We start from the raw sequence: 22,006 nt of genomic DNA on the forward strand, positions 1-22,006 counted from the left end.
TCACACGACTTTGTCCCTGACCTGTTTGGAGAGCTCCTTGGTCTTCATGGTGCCGCTTGCTTGGTGGTGCCCCTTGCTTAGTGGTGATGCAGACTTTGGGGCCTTTCAGAACAGGTGTATATATACTGAGATCATGTGACAGATCATGTGACACTTAGATTGCACACAGCTGGACTTAATTTAACTAATTATGTGACTTCTGTATGTAATTGGTTGCACCATATCTTATTTAGGGGCTTCATAGCAAAGGGGTGAATAAATATGCACGCACCACTTTTCAGTTTTTCATTTTGTATAATCTTTTGAAAGAAGTCTTTTTTTTCATTTCACTTTACCAATTTGGACTGTTTTGTGTATATCCATTACATGGAATAAAAATCGATTTAAAATGCAGGTTGTAATGCAACAAAATAGGAAAAACACCAAGGGGTTGAAAACTTTTGCAAGGCACTGTATCATGTGCACTGAGGAGATGTATTGTCATGCACGAGGCAAGATGTTTAGCTGAGGACAGTCACAATTGCTGGACATTTAGCTTGTTACCTATTTACGATAATTTGACAGTTTACAGATGAAGTTGTAGACCTGTTCCCAGTAGTCAGTCTGTACCTCAGTGTTTCCAAAGCACCAATCGCTACGTTCAAAGTTGTAACTTTGGGTCATCTTAATGCACAGTGTAGATGACCTCATACTACTCCACTGACTCGGGGCAAAGAGGGCAGTTGCTGCTACATTAAAACTTGTTCATTGTTATACAGTGCCTTTCGAAAGTACTCAGACCCCTTGACTTTTTCCACATTTTGTTACATTACAGGCTTATTCTAAAATGGATTAAAACAGGTTTTTAGAAATGTTTGCAAATATATAAAAATAAAAATAGTACATTTGCATAAGTATTCAGACTCTTTGCTCATTACTTTGTTGAAGTACCTTTTGCAGCGATTACAGCATTGAGTCTTGTTGGGTATGACGCTACAAGCTAGGCACACCTGTATTTGGGTAATTTCTCCCATTTTTCTCTGCAGATCCTCTCAAGCTCTGTCAGGTTGAATTGGGAGCGTTGCTGCACAGCTATTTTCAGATCTCTCCAGAGATATTTGATCAGGTTCAATTCCCGGGCTCTGGCTGGGCCACTCAAAGACATTCAGAGACTTGTCCCGAAGCCACTCCTGCGTTGTTTTGGCTGTATGCTTAGGGTCGTTGTCCTGTTGGAAGGTGAACCTTCGCCGCAGTCTGAGGTCCTGAGCGCTCTGGAGCAGGTTTTCATCAAAGATCTCTCTGTACTTTGCTCCGTTCATCATTTCCTCAACCCTGACAAGTCTCCCAGTCCCTGCTTCTGAAAAACATCCCCACAGCATAATGCTGCCACCACCATGCCTCACTGTAGACATGGTGCCAGGTTTCCTCCACACGTGACGCTTGGCATTCAGGCCAAAGAGTTCAATCTTGGTTTCATCAGACCAGAGAATCTTGTTTCTCATGGTCTGAGAGTCTTTAGGTGTCTTTTAGCAAACTTCAAGTTGGCTGTCATGTGCTTTTTTACTGAGGAGGGGCTTCAGTCTGGCCACTTTACCATAAAGGCCTGATTGGTGGAGTGCTGCAGAAATGGTTGTCCTTCTGGAATGTTGTCCCATCTCCACAGAGGAACTCTAGAGCTCTGTCAAAGTAACCATCAGATTCTTGGCCACCTCCCTGACCAATGCCCTTCTCCCCCGATTGCTCAGTTTAGCCGGGCGGACAGCACTAAGATGAGTCTTGGCGGTTCTAAACTTCTTCCATTTAAGAATGATGGAGGACACTGTGTTCTTGGGGACTTTCAATGCTGCAGACATGTTTTGGTACCCTTCCCCAGATCTGTGCCTCGACACATTCCTGTCTCAGAGCTCTACAGACAATTCCTTCTGCCTCATTGCTTTTTTTTTCTCTGGCATTCACTGTCAACTGTGGGACCTTATATAGCCCTGTGTGTGTCTTTCCAAATCATGTCCAATCAATTGAATTTACCACAGGTGGATTCCATTCAAGTTGTAAAAACTTCTCAAGGATGATCAATGGAAACAGGATGCACCTGAGCTCAATTTTGAGTGAAATAGCAAAGGGTCTGAATACTTATGTAAGTGAGATGTGTCGTATCTTTGGCTATGCCGGATTAAGTGAAATGACATGCTATTCTATAAAATCCTTTCTCTGTAATTAATATTACCTGATTGAGCTAATCATGTAAATGTAATTAACTAGAAAGTCGGGGCACCACGAAATAGTGGTTATAGAGCTGTTATCTTCTGAATAAACTCTGAAAGACCTAGTAATATTTTACATCAATAGCAGTCAATATTAATCGTCACCTTATTTCAGTCTCATCTGAAAGTTGTAAATTCTTGGTTATCTTCAGGAACCCTGGCTAACAAGTTGAATCAGCAATACAAATTGGGTTTAATTATTTATTTACTAAATACCTAACTAATCATACAGAATTGCATATACACAGAATGCAAATTATGTCATACAGAAAACATCCCTGGTGGACGGAGCCGACATAATTTCTGGTTACACAAAGGAAAGGGGGTTGGGTTTGAGTGAAAGATCGGGAAGACTGAGGAACAAAGGGAGAAGCCATGCTATCGTAAATACAGTATCTTGTGCATTCTAAATTACCGCCCATTTGGAAAAGAAAAATGCAATAAATACTTACTCTGAGCTGCGCTTCGGTAGGTTGGTCGTAGATGCTGGCCGTGTTGGCCAACAGAGATCTTCCTGTCCTCGGAAGAATGTCTCTGGTGGTAAATTGGATATGTTGTGTGTTAGACTGGATATGTCGTCCATCCTTTCCTAGCCCACGTTTACAGCGGGCGCTGCTAACTCAACGGCTAGGATGTCTAACTTCTTTAGTGAATAAGAGTTCAAATTTCATACCATTCACAACCAAAGCTCACACTGAGGTTGGCTTAGTTCTGTAGTTGACATGTTAGTCCTTTTTAACGTATAGACCGTCATCCTATCGTCCTTGGAACAGCTTATTATATAAGTCCTTTTAACGTGAGGCTGCAGAACAGAAAGTTACATTTTCGTCAAGGGCTTATATAGTGGAGGGAGAGAAGGGTGTGTTTCATAGTCTATAACCAAAATCTCTTCACAGGGGTGGGCCACTGATTGAGCAGAGCTCTAACCTTATGAAAACCCAATTCTCTCATTTGGAAGCTAAAATTACATTTAATGTTTTCACAAATAGTTTCATATTCAAACATTTAAATTGCACAACAATTCCATGTGAATCTGATAACTAGAATGTGTAGACTTTCCCAGATACAGTTTATGTCATCCTGTCATCAGTCATAATGTCTCAGATGACAACCGAACTGACATCATATTCATTAAGTACCCACGCATATTTTCAATTGGTTCTATTACCGAAATATGGTTCCTTTCCCCCCACTTGTTTGATGTTCCCAGACTCTCTATGTATAACAAAGGCTATTCAAGAGTCCTTCAGTAGAGTGAGAGAGAGAGGGAAGGGAGAAAGGTATTTATGTTATTTTATTTTTTTATACATTTGCAAAAATGTCTAAATTTGTATTCGCTTTGTCATTAAGGAGTATTGTGTGTAGATTGCTGAGGAAATGTGTTTATAATTTTTTTTGAATATGTCTGTTGCGTAACAAAATGTGGAAAAAGTTGAATTTGTTTTTGAGAAGGACGTAGTAGTGACTATTGCTGTTACAAGGTGATACAGTTGGCACTGGATGCCCGCTCGATAAAAAGGCTTCCGAAGGTTGCAGTGGAGGCCTCGATAACTCGACAACTAGCTTTTGAGATTGACTTGATGCATATATCGAGAGCTCAACGTTTTCGGTCTGATATTCAGCCAAGGTCTCTGGCCATAGCTAAGGCTCCTTAATAATGACACAAGCCAACCAAGTGTCTCAGCCCCCAGGCATCTCTACCCCCAATGCTCTAATTTATGTTAACCTGTTTGGGACCTGTTTGGGATAGGGGGCAGCATTTTCACGTTTGGATGAAAGGCGTGCCCAGAGTATACTGCCTTCTACTCAGTTCCAGTTGCTAATATATGCATATTATTATTAGATTTGAATAGAAAACACTCGGAAGTTTCTAAAACTGTTTGAATGATGTCTGTGAGTATAACAGAACTCGTGTGGCAGGCTAAAACCTGAGAAAAATCCACCAGGAAGTGGGAAATCTGAGGTTTGTAGTTTTTCAAAGCTTGGCCTGTCGTTAACATTTACATTACATTTACATTACATTTAAGTCATTTAGCAGACGCTCTTATCCAGAGCGACTTACAGATTGGTGCTTTCACCTTATGACATCCAGTGGAACAGCCACTTTACAATAGTGCATCTAGGTCTTTTAAGGGGGGTGAGAAGGATTACTTTATCCTATCCTAGGTATTCCTTAAAGAGGTGGGGTTTCAGGTGTCTCCGGAAGGTGGTGATTGACTCCGCTGTCCTGGCGTCGTGAGGGAGTTTGTTCCACCATTGGGGGGCCAGAGCAGCGAACAGTTTTGACTGGGCTGAGCGGGAACTGTACTTCCTCAGTGGTAGGGAGGCGAGCAGGCCAGAGGTGGATGAACGCAGTGCCCTTGTTTGGGTGTAGGGCCTGATCAGAGCCTGGAGGTACTGAGGTGCCGTTCCCCTCACAGCTCCGTAGGCAAGCACCATGGTCTTGTAGTGTCTATGGAGACAAATTGCACTTCCTAAGGCTTCCACTAGATGTCAAAAGTCTTTAGAAACTTGTTTGAGAATTCTACTCTAATGGAGGGGCTCATAACGGCTCTTTGAGTCAGTGTTCTGGCAGACTGCCACAAGCTCGTGGCGCTCCTTCACATGAGACTTAGCTTGCTTTCCATTGCTTTTCTACAGACAAAGGAATTCTCCAGTTGGAACATTATTGAAGATTTATGTTTAGAACATCCTAAAGATGGATTCTTTTCATCGTTTGACGTGTTTCTACGGATTGTAACGGAACTTTTGGACTTTTCGTCTGGACCTAGTGCTCACGCCTCATGAAGATGGATTACTGGGCTGAACGCGCTAACAACAAGGAGGAATTTGGACATAAATTATTAACTTTATTGAACAAATAAAACATTTATTGTGGAAGTGGGATTCCTGAGAGTGCATTCTGATGAAGATCATCAATGGTAAGCGAATATTTATAATGCTATTTCTGACTAATGTTGACTCCACAACATGGCGGATATTTCTTTGGCTGGTTTGGTCTCTGAACGCCGTACTCAGATTATTGCATGGTGTGCTTTTTCCGTAAAGTTTTTAAAATCTGACACTGCGGTTGCATTAAGGAGAAGTCTATCTTTAATTCTGTGAATAACACTTGTATCTTTTATCAATGTTTATTATGAGTATTTCTGTAAATTCATATGGCTCTCTGCAAAATCACCGGATGTTTTGGAAGCAAAACATTACTGAATGTAACGCGCCGATGTAAACTGAGAGTTTTGGATATAAATATGGACTTTATCGAACAAAACATACATGTATTGTGTAACATGATGTCCTATGAGCGTCATCTGATGAAGATCATCAAAGGTTAGTGATTAATTGTATCTATATTTCTGCTTTTTGTGACTCCTCTCTTTGGCTGGAAAAATAGCTGTGTGTTTTTGTGACTTGGCTCTGACCTAACATAATCATATGTTGTGCTTTCGCTGTAAAGCCTTTTTGAAATCGGACACGATGGGTAGATTAACAAGAAGTTTATCTTTAATTTGGTGTATTGCTCTTGTTAAGTGTGCAAGTTACATATTTAAAAAATATATTTTTGAATTTCGTGCACTGCCTTTTCAACAGAATGTTGTCGAGGGGTTCCGCTACCGTAAGAAGTTAAGTGATCCCAGAGGTGGCCCAGGGTAGCCCTCATGTCCATTCTTTTACTACTAGGATATGCTGAACAACACCTCTTCTGCTTGCTTCCCTGCCTGCGGTGCTCCCACAGATTCAGAGATCCATGTAATGCATCAGCAGAAGGTAATCGGATTTACAATGACTACACCAGCAAATCTGCAATGCTAATGTGCTTAATAAAAGGCTCTCAAATAGGTTAAGTTGGTTTTGTATTTCATCCTATATGGAACTGTCTCTCTCATCTATGTCCCATGGAGAAGAAATAGGCTACAGGCCAACATCACAAATATATCTTAGCAATTTCTGCACCCCCTCATGCAAATATGTTTGTTTCTCTGTGGGGAGAATGGTTAAAGTGAAGATGGGCAGTGGACTGAAATCAAAAGTTGCACTGTGTGGAGCACATGAATGGTTTCAGATGTGTGTGTGTGTGTGTGTGTGTGTGTGTGTGTGTGTGTGTGTGTGTGTGTGCAAGGAGGGGGTACTGGATTTTCTAAGAACAGTAAACCAAGGGAGCAAGTTGAGATTAGTGTTTTTCGAGCTATGTCTGTGGGTGTGTGATGGCTCTTGCGAAATCCCCCCACTTCCCAAACCCTATCAGCACTATGATATCACTACACGAGAAAACCAAAATGTTCTATGTTTTGCATGTCTGTTTAGTGCCAACCTTCACAGATGTTGGTACAAAACAATGTATGAAGAAGACAATTTGGCGTTCAGCTAACATTATTCATCGCAAAAAAATGCAGACTATCATGAAAACCTTTTCTCCTCAAATAGTCATTGAATTAATATTTTTAATTTAAAGAATACTGTCCAGCTTCAGCAGCAAAGTCGGGCTCCACATTTTGCATATGTGAATACAAAGAAAGTTGTTTTATGATGAAGGAATGTTTGATCATCTAACAAAGCATCTAATTACAATGGCTTGAGAAAGTATTCATCCCCTTGTGCATTTTTCCTATTTTTTTGCCTTACAACCTGGAATTAAAATGGATTTTTAGGGGGTTTGTATCATTTGATTTACATAACATGCCTACCACTTTGAAGATGCAAAATGTTTTTTATTGTGAACAAACAAGAAGACAATTTTTTTTTTTACTTGAGCGTGCATAACTATTGACCTCCTCAAAGTCAAAGTCAATTTGTAGAGTCACCTTTTGCAGCAATTACAGCTGCAAGTATCTTGGGGTATGTCTCCATAAGCTTGGCACATCTAGCCACTGGGATGTTTGCCCATTCTTCAAGGCAAAACTGCTCCAGCTCCTGGATGGGTTCCGCTGGTGTACAGCAATATTTAAGTCATGACCCAGATTCTCAATTGGATTGTGGTCTAAGCTTTGACTAGGCCATTCCAAGACATTTAAATGTTTCCCATTAAACCACTCGAGTGTTGCTTTAGCAGTAAGCTTAGGGTCATTGTCCTGCTGGAAGGTGAACCTCTGTCCCATTCTCAAATCTCTGGAAGACTGAAACAGGTTTCCCTCAAGAATTTCTCTGTAATTAGCGCCATCCATCATTCCTTCAATTTTGATCAATTCCCCAGTCCCTGCCGATGAAAAACATCCCCACAGCATGATGCTGCCACCATGTTCTCAGGGCGATGAGAGGTGTTGGGTTTGCACCAGACATAGTGTTCTCCTTGATGGCAAAAAAAACACAATTTTAGTCTAATCTAACCAGAGTACATTCTTCCATATGTTTTGGGGAGTCTCCCACATGCCTTTTGGCGAACATCAAACGTCTTGTCTTATTTTTCTCTATAAGCAATGGCTTTTTTCTGGCCACTCTTCCGGTAAAGCCCATCTCCGTGGAGTGTACGGCGTAAAGTGGTCCTATGGACAGATACTCCAATCTCCGCTGTGGGCCTTTGCTGCTCCTTCAGGGTTATCCTTGGTCTCTTTGCTGCCTCTCTGATTAATGCCCTCCTTGCCTGGTCTGAGTCTTGGTGGGCGGCCCTCTCTTGGCAGGTTTGTTGTGGTGCCATATTCTTTCCATGTTTTAATAATGGATTTAATGGTGCTCTGTGGGATGTTCAAAGTTTCTGATATTCTTTTATAACCCAACCCTGATCTGTACTTCTCCACGACTTTGTCCCTGACCTCTTTGGAGACCTCCTTGGTCTTCATGGTGCCTCTTGCTTAGTGGTGCCCCTTGCTTGGTGGTGTTGCAGACTCAGGCCACTTTCAGAACAGGTGAATATATATTGAGATCATGTGACACTTAGATTGCACACAGGTGGGCTTTATTTAACTAATTGTGTGACTTCTGAAGGTAATTGGTTGCACCAGATTTTATTTAGGGGCTTCAGAGCAAAGGGGTGAATTCACGTGCCACTATTCTGTTTTTTATTTGTATAATATTTTGAAACAAGTCATTTTAAAAGTTTCACTTCATTTTGTGTACGTACATTTGTATTTATCTTTATTTAACTATGCAAGTCAGTTAAGAACAAATACTCTTTTCAATGACGGCCTAGGAACAGTGGGTTAACTGCCTCGTTCAGGGGCAGAACGACCTTGTCAGCTCGGGGATTCGATGATGCAACCTTTCGGTTACTAGTCCAATGCTCTAACCACTAGGCTACCTGCCACCCCAGTACATAAAATCCAAATAAAAATCTATTTATATTACAGGTTGTAATGCAACAAAATAGGAAAAACGCCAAAGGCTATGAATACTTTTGCAAGGCACTGTTGATATCATGCTCTATAAAACAAAGCTTTATTCAAGTAATGTAAAAAAACATTGTTACCTCTACCCTCCGTTCCAGCTGAACCCTAGACCTCTTCTTCAGATACTACCTTGACACATTGAAAGTGGGTCAACTTCTTTACAATAACTTGAAATGCTTGAATGCATCCAAAATAGCTGCATTATATGCATATTCATTATAAAACTACAATGTAGAACATATCAACATGTAAATGTATAATAATCTCATGTATAATGCATTATTTAAGCATTGGGGAAAAATTGGTAGTGACATGTAATTCGAAAAGTGATTTTCACATCACTGATGTCATATTTGGCAACTTGCATTTTGAGATACAACATTTGAATCATTATTAGTGTAAATTAAATTCCTCTGTCATGCAAAGTCAAGGTAATTGTGCAGAAACTTTAGACACTTAGCGAAACCTCAATGGTTTGCAATTACTGTAGTGGCAAATGCAATTTGTCCCACAGTTTGAACCCAGTGATCATATGGCAGTGTATGTTGGAAACTTGATAGAATGTGAATTGAGCTTGGAGTGTATCACTATGTCAGCAAAAGTGTCAATGTCAATGAATTGTTAGCTAAATTACTCTGCAGAATATCTGACCTTCTTGAATGCATGCCAAGATGCTTGTCTGTGTAGGTGGAAGGATACATTTTTATTTAATTATTTGTCGTTGACACTATAGACATTGTGGTTACTGTGATGGATCGGAGTCAAGATACAGGGGAAGCGTTACATATATCAGGGCTCCTAGACGATGACCCTTGACAGATTTGATAATTTTGTCTAAATATTTCTGAGAATTTGACATGCCTTTCCAGAAATGGTGTGCTTTGTCAGCTGTTTCCACTCGCCAAGATTCAAGAGACCCCGTGGAGAGTGAGACTCCTGTCACGCCCTGACCATAGAGATATTTTTATTGTCTATGTTTGGTTGGTCAGGGTGTGACTCGGGTGGGAAACTCTATGTTCTGTGTTTCTATGTTTTGGCAGGGTATTGTTCTCAATCAGGGACAGCTGTCTATCTTAGTCTCTGATTGGGAATCATACTTAGGCAGCCTTTTTCCTTTTGTATTTTGTGGGTAGTTGTCTTTGTTATAGTGGCCTGTATAGCCCTAGTAAGCTTCACGTTCATTTTTGTTGTTTCTTGTTTTGTTGGCGATATTTATAATAAAGACAAATGTACGCTCACCACGCTGCACCTTGGTCCGGTCATTTCAACGATTTCGACGAGCGTGTCAACTCCAAACATTTTCTCAATCTATTTTTGAATTGCATGTGACAATCTTCCCCCTATTGAAATTGTAACGGGATAACTGCTCTTCCTGGATATCATTGGCCTAATAACTTTTGGTATATTAAAGACATACTGCAGCATTTTGCACATTCAGGCCTTTTTCTCTACTTACCCTGTCAGACGAACTCATGGATATCATTTTTCTGTCTGTGCGTGCAGTTTAAAGGATGTTGAAGTTAGTTTTGCTAGCCAATACTAACTAGCAATAGTGCAATGACTGGAAGTCAACAAGAATAGCTAGCATTAACTCTTCATAACTTATGATTAGTCTCTCTGCTTGTGTGGTTTTTGTCTTGTCCTTTGTATCAACTGTAGACTCGTGACTTTAACATTTCTCTGTCCCACATTGAATATGTTTTTGATAGATTTGACTTATTTAATTGAAGGAAGGCTATTCAGATTACATGGTAGTATAGTTACAATAGGTAGAAGTCAGAGTAATCTTGGGATGTGAGAAGCACATTGCACACGTTTCCACTTCTTTTAAGGTATGAGTCATATGTTGATAAACTCAGCTGTGATTTATTGTCACGACTTCCGCCGAAGTTGGTCCCTCTACTTGTTCGGGCGGTGACGTCACCGACCTTCTAGCCATCGCTGGTCCATTTGTAATTTTCCATTGTTTTTTTCTTGTCTCACATCACACCTGGTTTCAATCCCATCATTATATGTTGTGTATTTAACCCTCTGTTTTACCTCTTGTCTTTGTCAGTGATTGTTCATTGTATGTATAGGTGCTATGTCTGTTATGGTGTGTGACAGGTTTTATTTACCCACTTTATTTTGTATATGTTGGTTTTTGGAGTTTGTGAGCTTTCATTAAATACTCAGTTTATACCAAGTTCGTTCCCCTAGCGCCTGACTTCCCTGCCACCAGCATGCACCACATTACAGAATCCCCGACCCGATATGGTGTCAGCAGGACAAGGTACCCCGGCCATAGAGGTGGAGGAGCGTGTCCAGGAGCATGCAGCAATGCTCCACCATCTTGGCATCGCCATGGACCGCTTTGTCCAGACTATGGACCTCTGGGAGAGACAGGGAGTTCTTCAGCTCCTCCACCAGCACAACCGGGGTCTCCCCCGAGCTCTCTGTTTCCATCTGGTTCCAGTGGGATTCGTCTCTCCCTGCCCCAGGAGTACAACGGATAGGCTGCGGGCTGCCGAGGGTTTCTCCTGCAACTGGAGCTATACCTGGCCACCGTTCACCCGGCTTCATCGGATCGGGAGACGGTGTCAGCCCTCGTCTCATGCCTCACCGGGAAAGCCCTGGAGTGGGCCAACGCCGTGTGGAGAGAGGGAGATGCGGTGTTGGACCAGTGTGAGGAGTTCACCCACCGTTTCCGGGCAGTCTTCAACCACCTGCCCGAGGGTAGAGCGGCGGGGTAACACCACGATCCTGGTCGTTGTGGATTGTTTCTCTTAAGTCCTGCCGTCTTCTCCCTTTGCCCGGTCTCCCTACGGCCCTACAAACTGTGAAGGCCCTGTTTACTTGTGTCTTCCCGCACTACGGGGTGCCTGAGGATATAGTGTCTGACCGTGGTCTCCAGTTCACGTCGAGGGTCTGGAGGGCATTCATGGAACATCTGGGCATCTCAGTCAGCCTTACCTCAAGTTTGCACCCCGAGAGTAATAGGCAGGTGGAGAGTTAACCAGGATGTGGGTAGGTTTCTGAGGTCTTATTGCCAGGACCGGTCGGGGGAGTGGGCAGCGTTCGTGCCCTGGGCAGAGATGGCCCAAAACTCGCTCCGCCACTCCTCCACTAACCTCTCTCCCTTCCAGTGTGTACTAGGGTATCAGCCGGTTCTGGCTCCTTGGCATCAGAGTCAGACCGAGGCTCCTGCGGTGGATGACTGGTTCCGTCACGCCGAAGAAACATGGGACGCCGCACATGTCCACCTTCAGCGCACCGTGCTGCTCCAGAAAGTTGGCGCAGACCGTCACCGCAGTGAGACCCCAGTGTTCGAACCGGGGAACCGTGTCCGGCTCTCGACCCGAAACCTCCGCCTGCCTGCCTTGTTGGAAGATGGGTCCGGGGTTTGTGGGGCCATTTAAAGTCCTGAGGAGAGTGAAAGAGGTTTGCTATAGGTTACAACTTCCCCCCGATTACCATATTAATCCCTCGTTCCATGTGTCTCTCCTCAGGCCGGTGGTGGCTCCTCAGGCCGTTGGAGTTTGTGAGCTTTCATTAAATACTCCGTTTATACCAAGTTCGTTCTCCTGCGCCTGACTTCCCCGCCACCAGCACGCACCACATTACATTTATTTTTGTATTGGAAAAGTCAAAACATGACAGCACTTTTAACTAACGCTGATACTAACAGTGTAGTGCAAGGGATTTATAGCCATAGAAATACAAGATTAATTATACATGATTTACAGTATAATGTGCACCACTCACTTCTAGATTGTGACATGACCTCAATCAGCAGCTAAACATCTGTCATCTGCCATCTGCCATTAAAATTACATTATTCTGCAATTCCTGTGCACTCATCTAAGAAACTTTTCAAACTTCTATTGTGAGTGGTGGCAAATACGACCTCTGAAAGAAATATGAGGTACGATTCCAAGAGGATATACTGCCATGACCTTTTGAAAGCCTTGAAACACCCTGAAGACATCAGTCATCTTCAAGGAATATCTGATAACTTTATAAGAATCCCGTTGGGCAAACTTTTGACACTACTAAACAACTTATTCTTATTCTTTGTTAGCCAATCAGGGGCGTAACTTTTTGGTTGGAACAAAAGCCTGCAGCCACGATGGCTCTCTCTCTGGAAAAGATCTAACCCTGTTTTAAGTAGTTTGGGAGCAATAGTTACTGTTAGAGTGACATCCCTGTGTCTCTCTGATTTCAGTTGAAACCGATTTACATCATTTCTGATGGGATAACCCTTTTGTTTTTGTAAATGTGTAATACCCCATGCATACAGACTAACACAACTACATATTTTAGACTACAGAAGTTCCGTCCCCAACTAGGGACAAAGGGTTGATCAAAATTATTATAATAAACACTGCGAGAGATGTAAATGCTCACCTCCAGTCCAGGGTTCCCTCCTAAACTCCTGCTAATTGCCCCATTCCTCTCTCATTACGTTCCATGACAGAGCAGCCAGCTAGACACATTATTCCATCAAGAAATAGTTAACCCCTCTGCTACCTCAACTTCATGTGACAGGCACTACTATTCAGGGAACATACTGTTTGTAGGCTTACATTCACTCTTCTGGAAGTGGTGGGTTAGCCTAAAGCTTTGGACACAACATCTGTGTATTGATAAGATAAGACAGGCTCAGCAGATGGTGGTTGTGGCTCTAACCATATGACGTTTTGGATGCAAGGGGAACCAGTTGTTGTTGAGAGCCTTCAGGACTGCTTGGTGATATGCTGCTGGATCAGCATGCATAACCTTGCACAGCTTGAGAAATTGGCCCTGGGAAGTGGATGACTCCTTCTGATTGGATGTCATGTTTTATTGTTGAAGGGGAGACAGCCGAATCCCTACCCACAGGGCAAACAGGTTGAATCAACATTGTGTCCATGTCATTTCAACCAAAAAATGATATGTGATGACATTGAATCAATGTGGAAAACTGATTAGATTTGAAAAAAGTCACCATAATTTGTAAACTAAATCCAATGACATGGTGGCATATTTGGTTGATTTCATATTGAATTCACGTTAGTTGACAACTCAACCAAATGTAAATAAAAACTAGACATCTCTTGCCAGTGGGTATTGACCGTTGGATAAAGTAGTGTTTTTCTAGTTTCCATCTCAAACATGATTTCAGCAACTATATGACATGTGCAGAGGACTGTATGTCTTTGTTTGCATTACGAAGAAGGCAGATATTTGATTTTGCAGGACCACCAATAAATACAGTGGGGCAAAAAAGTATTTAGTCAGCCACCAATTGTGCAAGTTCTCCCACTTAAAAAGATGAGAGAGGCCTGTCATTTTCATCATAGGTACACTTCAACTATGACAGACAAAATGAGGGGGAAAAAAACAGAAAATCACGTTGTAGGATTTTTAATGAATTTATTTGCAAATTATGGTGGAAAATAAGTATTTGGTCAATAACAAAAGTGTGTCTCAATACTTTGGTATATACCCTTTTTTGGCAATGACAGAGGTCAAACGTTTTCTGTAAGTCTTCACATGTTTTTCACACACTGTTGCTGGTATTTTGGCCCATTCCTCCATGCAGATCTCCTCTAGAGCAGTGATGTTTTGGGGCTGTTGCTGGGCAACACGGACTTTCAACTCTCCAAAGATTTTCTATGGGGTTGAGATCTGGAGACTGGCTAGGCCACTCCAGGACCTTGAAATGCTTCTTAAGAAACCACTCCTTCGTTGCCTGGGCGTGTTTGGGATCATTGTCATGCTGAAAGACCCAGCCACGTTTCATCTTCAATGCCCTTGCTGATGGTAGGCTTTGTTACTTTGGTCCCAGCTCTCTGCAGGTCATTCACTAGGTCCCCCCGTGTGGGTCTGGGATTTTTGCTCACCGTTCTTGTGATCATTTTGACCCCACGGGTGAGATCTTGCGTGGAGTCCCAGATCGAGGGAGATTATCAGTCGTCTTGTATGTCTTCCATTTCCTAATAATTGCTCCCACAGTTGATTTCTTCAAACCATGCTGCTTACCTATTGCAGATTCAGTCTTCCCAGCCTGGTGCCAGTCTACAATTTTGTTTCTGGTGTCCTTTGACAGCTCTTTGGTCTTGGCCATAGTGGAGTTTGGACTGTTTGAGGTTGTGGACAGGTGTCTTTTATACTGATAACAAGTTCAAACAGGTGCCATTAATACAGGTAACGAGTGGAGGACAGAGGAGCCTCTTAAAGAAGAAGTTACAGGTCTGTGAGAGCCAGAAATCTTGCTTGTTTGTAAGTGACCAAATACTTATTTTCCACCATAATTTGCAAATAAATTCATTAAAAATCCTACAATGTGATTTTCTGGAGAAAAAAAATATCTAATTTTGTCTGTCATAGTTGAAGTGTACCTATGATGAAAATGACAGGCCTCTCTCACCTTTTTAAGTGGGAGAACTTGCACAATTGGTGGCTGACTAATACTTTTTTGCCCCACTGTACATCATTGAGACACAGCTTGTCTGTATGCACAATATCATTGTCTATAAAGTTTGATTTCAATTCATTTTTTATGATTTAACCAAATCACCAGTTGGTTCAGCTATCAAACATTTCCCCCTCCAAATAATTTCACTTTCATTGTGTTTGCGCCATGTAAGAACCATAGCCTGAAATCAAAGACAGCAAGACTATAAGTGAGATTTCCTTTTTTGCTTAGTGTTCTGTAGTTTGTGACAGGGACATGGAGACCTAACACCAAGCTCCATGCCCTGCAGTGTTCCAAGGGTTGAAAACACATGCTTCTGCCCTCCAGTACAAACAGCAGATGTCTTACCCCAATGTTGTGCTTGCAGTTTTCAGGAACCTCCTGGCTTTGTTGACTTAAGTGGAAGACTTAGACTGTGGGTGGAAAATAAAATCAAAAGCCCAAATGCTCCTGGTCACTTCACGTGGGGGGAAAAAAACATGTTTGTTTGCTTTGTTGGTGTAGTAGAGTATTATAGTAGAGTTTTGTACAATTCTCAAAATAGCTCCCATGTCTTTGGTAAACCAAAGTGTAACCAGATGGGGACTGTGTTTTATTGTAGTACCTGCAGTTGATCTCATCCCGCTGGGAAAAAAATTGGTTGAATCAATGTTGTTTCCATGCCATTTCAACCCCAAAAATCTATACGATGGTGTTGAATCAAAATGGAAAACTTTTTGAAATTGCAATAAGTCATCAACGTAAGGGCATGTTGTCTTTTTACAATTTTTTACCCAACTTTTAACCTTTAATCTAATTACATGTTTTTTCTTGTTTTTTTTAAGTTGAATTAAATTAGTTGACAACTCAACCAAATGTAAATCAAAACTAGACTTTTAACTGACGTTTGTGCCCAGTGGGATGGCCATGCAACATATGATCACTGATGGATGTACCAACGGGGTTCCTGACAACTGGCTTCTCATAACCAAAACTTTGTTTGCACTTTAGAATTAGATTTAGCTGACATTTTCAGTCTTTATAAAAGTTAATATTGTTGATTTTTTTTTCATTCACGCAAGGCACGCTCTTCAACATAGTTTGAAAAGTCTATCTAGAACGAAAGACTGTGTGTTACCAGTAAGTCCTTCAATTTCTGATTAACATATCATGCAAGAGGCCACGCTGTTTTATCATTTGACTGAACACTGAAATCCATTATTGTTTCTGATCATTTCCTTGTAGAATCAGAAAGAAATGCCAGTGCGTGTGACCTATTGCGATGTTTATGTGGTTCAATTTGGTCACATTGATTTTGGTTTGATATGTCTTTGTGAAAGGAATGTTAACAAACTTGGAGGAATGTCTGTTAGCAACTGACTATTCATAATACTATTGTGTGGGTTGTAGCACTTTTTACTCATCATGAATAAATCAGATACGTAATAAAATAATAAGATTGAGTTAGTTGTTGTTGTTGTAATTCTTGATTTACTCTATTTCCATAATAATAATTTAAAAAATGCTAATTTCCCAAGAACACTGATATTACCTCTTAAGATACATTTTATGTCTTGGGAATATCAATCCTGGAGATTGATATTGATCTGATAGAAATGAAGTAGATTTAATGTTTCCCAAGGTGCCTTTGCACTCATTGAGAAAAGAGCAGCCATGGCATTAATTAGCCACAGTAGATGTAATATTTTAAATGTGGAAGTTGGAGTAGAGGTGTGACAAGTGTCAATCAGATACTGTAGTGGTCCTACTTATTTAGATTTAGCCTTTAGCAGTATTAACTTGTTTAGGAAAACAGCCCTAATGTTGGAAACAAATGTCATCCAGAGTCACATGTATTTATTTTTTCAAGCTATAGGACACACTACTTTACATACAGCAGGTGTTTATAGGATCAAAGAGTTTGATGTGCTTCATTTAGCCATGGAAACCATGTTGCGCTACTGGTTTCGTCACGGCCCTAATTGATACATATTTTGGAGGCTCCTGAGTGGCGCAGTGGTCTAAGACACTGCATCTCAGTGCTAGAGGCGTCACTGCAGACCGTGGTTCAATTACAGGCTGTATCACAACTGACCGTGATTGAGAGTCCCATAGGGCGGCGCACAATTGGCCCAGCGTGGTTAGGGTTTGGCCAGGGTAGACTGTCATTGTAAATAAGAATTTGTTCTTAACTGACTTGCCTAGTAAAATAAAGGCTAAATAAAATTGTCCCTGATACAATTAAGGCCCGAGGGGGAGTGTTATGTGGACAATATACCACAGCTAAGGGCTGTAATTATGCACGATGGAACGCGGAGTGCCTGGATACAGACCGTAGCCATGGTATATTGGCCAAATAGTAATCAGTTTATAATAAAAAATAAGACAATAAAAGGTGCCTCTAACTTAACAGAGAAGTTGCATTGGTGACAGCGGAACTTGTAATGAAAATTCTCTTCATACTTGATCTTTCACATGGCCACTTGTGGAAGGGCCTCCACTTTGAGAGCTAGCAAATGTCTGCACAAACCTTAACACCCTACCTCACCCCAGCTGTCCATAGAAGACTGAAACATAAAATGATAGAGAGGAAACTAGAGCAAAGCGTTAGGAAAGCAAAGTCTGAACAGAACCTCAGTCCTGATAGCCGGGCCCTCCCTGTTTTAAATGGTACTCAGAAGCAGAGGCCCGGGAACTCCCAGCCAAAACAAACATGGCATCACATCGGGCCTGTATTCAATCAAAACCTATACAAAGAATTTGGGGGTCAAATCCAACATTTTGTTCCCTACAATGACATTTGTTAATGAATGAATTTTGTTTGAATGAACATGCAGTTTAGTTTATTTTAGTTTCACACTGTAAACTTGGTTTTGTTTTGAACTCGCAGTACAAGAATCCCAGGAAACCTGCTGACCAGCTTTGATTGAAAAAGGGCCCTAATGTCAAATTAAACTGGACATGTCATAAACATGAATAAATTACAAAAAAATGTCATCCATGTGTTTTCCTGCCTGATGCCCCTCACTTGAAAAGCTGTCCTGAGCAGTTAATCTCCGATCATTGAATAAGACATGGAAGTGTCGAATTTCACTAAGGTATAACACAGTCCAAGCAGCTAGGATCCACTCTTCCTATGCTTATGTATTTCAGCTGCAGCTGCAGTTAAAATGCCTTTTCACAGCATATTGTGTTCCCCAATTCTCAAGCAAAGCATTTTCTCATGCTCTTTTATCGATTCAGGGCTTCTTTTCAGGCACATTACGTTACATCGTGATTTGAATATCTAAAAGCTCAATGTATTGCCATGTCTCTCCAAAAGTGATATAAGATTGACAGTTTAGACTGAAACCTTTGGAAAGTAGATTTTTGAAGGTAATCTCTGTATGTTTCCTCTTTGTGTAGAAAGCAATTTTCTTTTTTATGTCCTTCCAGAAAAATCTGTAGAAAAACAACTTTTGCATGAATTGTGGGTGGAGGAATTTTGACTCTGAAATCCAGGTATCGTGTTTCTGTAAAAAAAAAAGCCCTTGTTGGAATTTTGCAAAGCCATCTCCTCTACCACAATCCTGAATGTTCCTGAATGTATCACCATCTGGCCCACAGCTGAAAACTATTAGGCTCTGCTGGAACTTCCTTCTTCTCACTATTCCACCCGGTTTCAAAGCAAGTAAGTCGCTTTTATTTTGGTGCTGTTGCCTGGTCATCTTTGCGTAATACCACTCGAAAGCCATTCTCTTATTTTAGTTTCTCTTGGCAACGGGGTAAATCATCGGTTGGTCTGTTTGTTTGTCTCTTTTGCTGTTGGTAAGGGAGCTGGAATTTTCCTGTGTCTGATTGAATGAAAGAGAGAGAGAGCTCGGGGAGCAGCGCTGTGTTTGGTCAACTGTGGAATGTCGGGGTAAATTAATAAAGAGTTGTTGCTATGTCTAATGTGTTTCGCGCTTAGCAAGCAAAATTCCAGAGCGGGTGAAAGCGAGTGAAGAAACAATGAAGCGCTGTTTTCCGAGCGGCATTATGTTAGGGGACTGCAGTGCATGTTTTTCATCCCATGTCAAAAACTGGCTTGCTTTTTTTTGTATGCGTATGGCTCAGATTTGCGGCTGCTAGAGAGGATTTTAAAGGCGACATCAATTTTTGGGATTTTTTTTATTTGCGGATTGCTTTTTGGGTTCGAGAATTTATTTTTCCCCTGGGTTCAAAGTAGGTCATTTCTGTTTTCCAACAAATTCCAACTGTTTGAGTCAGTGAAATAGAATTGCGCAACTGGCGGCAAGTTTTTCTGAGCAAATGACGAATGATAAACCTCATGAATCAATTTCTGCCACATTTAGTGAATCATTTGCTTAAGGACAATTAATTCAGGAAGTGATTTTAGTAAATAAAATTATAGCATTGAAAAACTTTTGATATAAATAGCTTCTACTCAGTTTATTGATAATTCATTGGAAATATAAGCAATCGTTTAAATAATTGAATTGGAATTTAAGTTTACCTGAACGGACTGTCTTCAATTCGAATTATCCCAGCCTTGATTTAATTAAAGTGTTCGCCTCAATGTGTATCAGTAAAACATAATACAAACATTCTGGAATGTTATTGTTAAATAATTAAATTGATTGCTGTTTTTGTTTTTTTGTCTTTCAAACATTGTTCTTAATATGTTTGCGCATCATTGCTCCCAATTAGTATCACTTGTGTGGTGTACACTGATTGGAAGCTGTTTAGCCATGGCATCAGCTGTCAATTTGCATTCTTTATGTCCTATTTGCTTTTATGATCAGACCTGATAGTGTTTATACACTACTGAAACTACTCCGAGCATCAGCTTGTCCTCCGATGTTTTCGGTCAACTGAGCGCACTGTAAACTGTAGTGAACCGGGAAAAAACATCAATACAGTTACATATCGGGATATCATTACTGACAATATGTTGTCTCATATCATGTTATTGTTGCGGTAGTTGGCTGTACCTGCACTGTAAATCCACTATTTGTCCTTCAGAGCTTGTTCTCCATCTTCTTTTCAAATAGAGTGCAATTTTTCAGCACTTATTTCCATGATTGATCAAAACTCGTTTTCTCGTGGCTCTCTCTTGTCCCTCTGCAGAAGATATATAGTGAGCTATAGCATATGTTAGGAACAACGAAATGCAGTAAAATCACAGTATCGAATTGCAATACACATAGAATCGAGTCTCTCAATACATATCTTATTGGCATCTAAGTATCGTGATAATATCGTATTGTGAGGTCCCTGGCTGTTCCCTGCCCTAGTAAACTGCATAATATTGTGGTCTTTTGTCGTCCCCAGGAACAATCCATTCCCCTAACTCTCCCGGCTATAGGTTACGCTACATACACGCTCCCGGGGAATTTTAAACCTGAGCAACGCCTGTGAGAATAAGGATTGCTCAGCCGGTCTGATTCTCCAGACGGCTATATATCACCGCAACTGTGACCTCAAACATACCTGACCCCGATGCTTGCACAGTCACACTGCAGAGGGTTAATAGCAGTGGGGAGGGTTGCGACTGTGTTAAGATTGGGGATAAGGTTCTTCAAAGAGAGGTTGACTCACCAGCCCAGGAAGCCATTAAAAATAGCAAACAGCTTCTGTCAATCATAATAAGGGACATTACAGTGTCAGTCCAGGCATACACAGCCCAACCATAGAGTAAGAAAACATCCACAGTGAGAGGGTATTGTAACCTGCTCTCCTATATTCCCTTGGTGGTTGCCTTTAGATACACTGTAGGCTAGCACTTGATATTTTCTCTGCCTCTGGATGCTAGAATGGTATTTTTTTCAGTCAGTCTTAGGGAGGGAAAGTTCTTGCTTTGAGTTTGGTTGTCTGATATGATTCTGCTGAAATAGTGATTTGAATGTAATGTAGGTCTTGTGCATCTTAGTCCTGATCTTCAACACAAGGTATAGATGAGAAGGGGAGTTCAAACCAAGTTCAGACTGTAAACTGTGAAGCCACATAAACAAAATGGAATGGTAGAGTAGTAGGCATTTATAGGCAGTAATGCAGCAAGCATTTCTGATATCTTGTTTTAAACAGACAACCCACAAGGACAAGGTGGGAAACGGATATTGGCACTGGAATAGACAGATGCAGTCACACACTCTAGCTGTTGATGCCTTGTCTTTTTGACTCCGTTATAACCTTTTAACTTATGACATAATAACCTTACTTGGTAGAGTTTTGGGGTAAAGGGAAACCGTTTTTATCCCACAGTGCTGTAAGAGTGTGTTTGAATGCACTGTAAAGTAGCGATGGGGTACCTTACAATTAAATACCTTTCGGTGATTTTTTTTTTTTTTTTTGTTAAATTAAAATGGTCAAAAACAAACACAGCTTATTAGCAGAGAGCATTTTCTCAAGCAATAATTTTGCTAGTACTCTCTGGGAGTGGTCTGCGTGGAGAGGGGGAAACTGAAAATGAGCTGTTATTGGCAGAGGTTTGGAACGCTCTCTTTTTATTTGTCAGTTAACTAATTTACCTTTTATGATGGTGATACCATGGAAGACAAACTCCATCCCACCAAAACAGGATGACATTTTATGCAGTCTTTTCAAACAGGTTTTACACCAAAGGGCATTATAATTTTCACCATTTCACAGTATTATTCCAACCTCTTAGTGTGGAAATACAGTTTAAGTCAGAAGTTTATATACACTTAGGTTGATAGGCTAATTGACATCATTTGATTTAATTGGTGGGATACCTGTGGATGTATTTCAAGGTCTACCTTAAACCTCTGTGCCACTTTGCTTCACATCATGGGAAAATCCAAAGAATTCAGCCAAGACCTCAGAAAAAAAATGGTAGACCTTCACATGTCTGGTTCATCCTTGGGAGCAATTTCCAAACGCCTGAAGGTACAATGTTCATCTTTCCAAACAATAGTACGCAAGTATAAACACCATGGGACCACGAAGCCGGCATACCACCCAGGAAGGAGACGCTTTCCTTCTCCTAGAGATGAACGTACTATGGGTACAAAAGTATCTATATCCACAGT

The 22,006-nt window shown here is 41.1% G+C and overlaps 1 protein-coding gene across 5 annotated transcripts in view; it reads left to right on the forward strand.

The window, feature by feature from the left end:
- Positions 1 to 22,006, forward strand: part of LOC115113443 (PTB domain-containing engulfment adapter protein 1-like) — a 182,533-nt gene that overhangs the window by 107,251 nt on the left and 53,276 nt on the right. The window contains exon 1 of one of the 5 annotated variants that reach the window (XM_029641122.2): positions 18,522 to 18,645. The exons of 3 other annotated variants lie outside the window; for them this stretch is intronic. The gene's annotated coding sequence lies outside the window, so the exon portion shown is untranslated. Of the gene's footprint in view, positions 1 to 18,521; positions 18,646 to 18,938; positions 19,179 to 22,006 lie in introns of those variants that run through there. One more of the 5 variants, XM_029641072.2, reaches the window with a different exon arrangement.

The sequence above is a fragment of the Oncorhynchus nerka genome, linkage group LG3, assembly GCF_034236695.1.
Source record: "Oncorhynchus nerka isolate Pitt River linkage group LG3, Oner_Uvic_2.0, whole genome shotgun sequence".
In the NCBI taxonomy this organism is placed as follows: domain Eukaryota; kingdom Metazoa; phylum Chordata; class Actinopteri; order Salmoniformes; family Salmonidae; genus Oncorhynchus; species Oncorhynchus nerka.